The sequence below is a fragment of the Neophocaena asiaeorientalis genome, unplaced genomic scaffold (genome assembly GCF_003031525.2).
Source record: "Neophocaena asiaeorientalis asiaeorientalis breed wild unplaced genomic scaffold, Neophocaena_asiaeorientalis_V1.1 scaffold168, whole genome shotgun sequence".
Classification (NCBI taxonomy): Eukaryota; Metazoa; Chordata; class Mammalia; order Artiodactyla; family Phocoenidae; genus Neophocaena; species Neophocaena asiaeorientalis.
In genome coordinates, this window is record NW_020175664.1 from 436,782 (window position 1) to 440,828 (window position 4,047).

Sequence of the window (4,047 nt, forward strand, 5' to 3'; positions counted from 1 at the left end):
TGGCCCAAAAAGTTCATTCGGTTAGTGAATACATTGTTCAATAAAATTCTTGGTGAAAATGAAAAATGTGTCTGTTTCCCTAAAACCAAACGAACTTTTTGGCCAGCCCTATATGTATAATCACTTTGCTGTACACCTGAAAGTAACACAACATTGTAAATCAACTATACTTTCCAATTTTTAAAAAAGTGATTATTGATTTAAAAAAAAAAAAAAGCAAGTAAGTTTTGCCATCTCCTTGCGTCTTGAGTCTTCGTGAAGGCTCCCGTGTCATGTAAAACTTGTATTCAATACATTTGCTTGGAGCTTGCTTCCAAAGCATGGGTAATAAAATCGGAACAGAATGATACAGAGTAAATTAGCATAGGCCTTGTGCATGGATGACACGCAACATTATGAAGCATTCTGTATTTTTTTAACGTGTATGTTTTCCTCCTGCTGGTCAAACTTATGTCAATTTAACTCTCAGGAACCGCCAGCAAGAACCTTAAAAGCATAAAAGTTTGCTTCCCTTACAATCCCTATTGCAATTCCTTACTTTTTTTTTCTTTCTCACATGGAATTTTTTTTTTTTTTAACCATCCATCAATAAAGTGGTGATTTGTAAGGCTGAATTGCTCTTTTGGATAAAAGGAAATAGAGATGGACAGTCTCTGACATAAAGACAGTGGTACCCAGATATAGAAACAATCCCCTTTCTTCAACCTTCCCAAGGATTTGTTGGATGGGAAAACTGAGGCTGGAGTAGTAAACAGGATGTGAGTGGCATGATTAAAATATATATGTACTGAATGGTTTATATGTGTGTCCTCAGAGCCCAGGCAGACCCTGGAGCTTGACAGACACTTGGGAAAGTGTATTGAATAATTCAATTAGTTAGGTGGTTCCAAAATTTTACAAGGTGCCTTCAGAAACTCAAAAATTAAAACTCATGACAATGCTCCCCCCTAAAGCTGAGGCACATCCATGTGAATCAACAGCACACATTTGCACACTCCTGACACTTGGAATCTCATCTTTCATACCTTCCTCTCTCTTATCTATCATGTACATTCCATCACCAATATTATTAAGAATGGCCATCCTGGACTTCCCTGGTGGCACAGTGGTTAAGAATCCACCTGCTAATGCAGGGTACACGGGTTCGAGCCCTGGTCCCGGAAGATCCCACATGCCACGGAGCAGCTAAGCCCTTGCGCCACAACTACTGAGCCTGCGCTCCAGAGCCAGGGAGCCACAACTGCTGAGCCCAGGAGCCACAACTACTGAAGCCCGCGCACCTATGGCCCATGCTCTGCAACAAGAGAAGCCACTGCAATGAGAAGCCCATGCACCGCAATGAAGAGTAGCCCCCGCTGGCCACAACTAGAGAAAGCCTGTGCGCAGCAACGAAGACCCAATGCAGCCAAAAATAAATAAATTTATTTTAAAAAAGGAATGGCCATCCTCGAAAAGCTTTAATGTAGATGGTAGGTCAGGCAAAAAAAACACAAACTCGCACTTTTTTTTTTTCTTTTGTGGTACGCGGACCTCTCACTGTTGTGGCCTCTCCGGTTCTGGAGCACAGGCTCTGGACACGCAGGCTCAGCGGCCATGGCTCACGGGCCCAGCCGCTCCGCGGCATGTGGGATCTTCCCGGACCGGGGCACGAACCCGTGTCCCCTGCATCGGCAGGCGGATTCTCAACCACTGCGCCACCAAGGAAGCCTAACTCACACTTTTTAACTGGATTTCTTATCCACACAATGTACCGAACCCTGAAGAAAATACAAGATAATCAAGGAGAAAACCAGGACAGAACTCACAAAGATGCCTGAGAAAATATTCCCAAAGAGGGCTGTGTCACTCCAAGCCCACTCTATCCCAATCATTCTGCAACTGTGATTAACCTCTGAAATGCCTCCCAAAGGCTTCTGCTCGGTTCACAATGGGTGTTACTAAAAGTAGAGGTTTGCTCTTGTTTTTCTTTCTTTCCTTTTTTTTTTTAAATTAATCTTTTTAAAAACTACTTTATTTACTGATTTATTTTTGGCTGCGCTGGGTCTTTGTTGCTGAGCGCGGGCTTCCTCTAGTTGTGGCGAGCAAGGGTTACTCTTCGTTGCGGTGCGTGGGGTTCTCATGACGGTGGCTTCTCGTTGCGGAGCACAGGCTCTAGGCGCTTGGACTTGCATAGTTGTGGCCCTGAGCCACCAGGGAAGTCCTGTTTTTGTTTTTCAAATGTAAAATTATCATAACACACATACACATTCACAGGGATTTTCTCTCCGTTTCTAGTGTTCTCCCAGACTTGATCATTTTTTTTTTTCACTTGACAGATTCATTTACCGTGTGAACATCTGATTCATTTATTGTGTGCATGTCTGTGATGGACCAGGCAGTGGCACACACATCCCTGAACAAAACAGAAAATGTCGTTCCCTCCCCAAGCTTGCATTCTAATTGTGGAGACAGATGATAAAGAAATAAGAAAATGAGCTTATAATGTCAGCTCACTGTACATATTAAGTATAAAGACACAGCTTGGAGGTGAATATCCTGAATTGCTAGTTTAGAAAAGCTGGTTGGGGGCTTCCCTGGTGGCGCAGTGGTTGAAAGTCCGCCTGCCGATGCAGGGGACACGGGTTTGTGCCCCGGTCCGGGAGGATCCCACATGCTGCGGAGAGGCTGGGCCTGGGAGGCATGGCCGCTGATCCTGTGCATCCAGAGCCTGTGCTGCACAACGGGAAAGGCCGCAACAGGGAGAGGCCTGCGTACCGCAAAAAAAAAAAAAGAAAAGAAAAGCTGGTTGGAGGAGGTGTCCATGAGGAGGCATGATTTGATCGACAGCCTTGCATGAAATCAGGGAAGTAAGCAATTAAATAGCTAGAAAATTCCGGACAAGTAGACCCACTGCATCATTGCAACACCCACAATCTTCCTCTCTGTCTTTTCCGTAGCCTGTTGATGTTCTAACATAACCGCTTACTTTATTGGTTTATTAAATTCATTGTCAACTCTCTTCGCTGTTAGAATGTAAACTCCACTAAGGTCAGGATTTTCTTTCTTTTTTAGATGCCATTTTATGCCCAGCATTTAGGACTGAGGATTTAGGACTAAGGATAGTACATCTTAGGTGCTCAAGGTATATTAAATGATGCCTATTAAGTCTCAGAGGTGTCAGACACACACGTAAGCAAAGTAGGCACCCAAGAGAAGCATTTCATTTAGTCTGGAAACAGTCCTTTTTCCATCCCCCCACTTTTTTCTTAACCTCATCACAAAGCAGTCCATGGTAGGAATCCTGTTAATAAATAGGATTATCACCCATTCACCTCCAGGCTGTAGATCAATGTTGAGGAAAGAATGCTGTACTAAAAGGATTTTAAAAACTGTTGAGGATCTTAAAAACAGCAACAACAAAAAAACCCTATTCTGATTGGTATGGAGACCAGACAGATAAAGCTAAGAATTGGGTGGGGAAGGTGGAGAGTCCAGGTGATTGTAATGACAAGGAGGTCTAGTGATTTGCAGATGAAGACCTTTCAATTCAGCAGGAAGAATTTCTGATTTAGTCTCAACCTCCATTTAGTCCCGACCTCCCCTGGCCACCTCAGGCTATCAAATTTCAGTTCTTAAGTCTTCGGAATTTCTGAATCCAAAAAAATAAAAATTTTTTAAAAAGCAGCTTATTAAAGAGGAAAGATATTAATTTGAGAATTAATGTTAATTAATAGTTAACAAATTAATCATACATCAATAAAGCTGGGAAAAAATTGGAAAAAGCAGCTAATAAAGATTAAAACTTGAGGTTTTAATTGGCATATTAAATTACCAAAATTGCAAAGGCTATTGGACCAAGCAAATATGTAATTGTCAACTCAGAGGAATAAAAGTCATCTTACAACTGTCTCACCACAAATGTTAGGGATCACTGGGAAAATATCAAATAGGGTCTAATGTAAAATTTAATTTACATTAAATTTACTTAAAATCAACTTGGAATGTAAGTCTTTGTTTAATGTTCCTTAAATTCAATTGCATTAAAAGAGTTTTTCACCCTTAAAAACA

At 41.7% G+C, this 4,047-nt stretch overlaps 1 non-coding gene across 1 annotated transcript; it reads left to right on the plus strand.

The window, feature by feature from the left end:
- The first annotated feature begins 307 nt into the window (after window positions 1-307).
- On the plus strand, window positions 308-415 carry LOC112390546 (U6 spliceosomal RNA). The gene has a single exon (XR_003001295.1). It is a non-coding gene; the product is annotated as a U6 spliceosomal RNA (small nuclear RNA).
- Window positions 416-4,047: the final 3,632 nt, after the last annotated feature.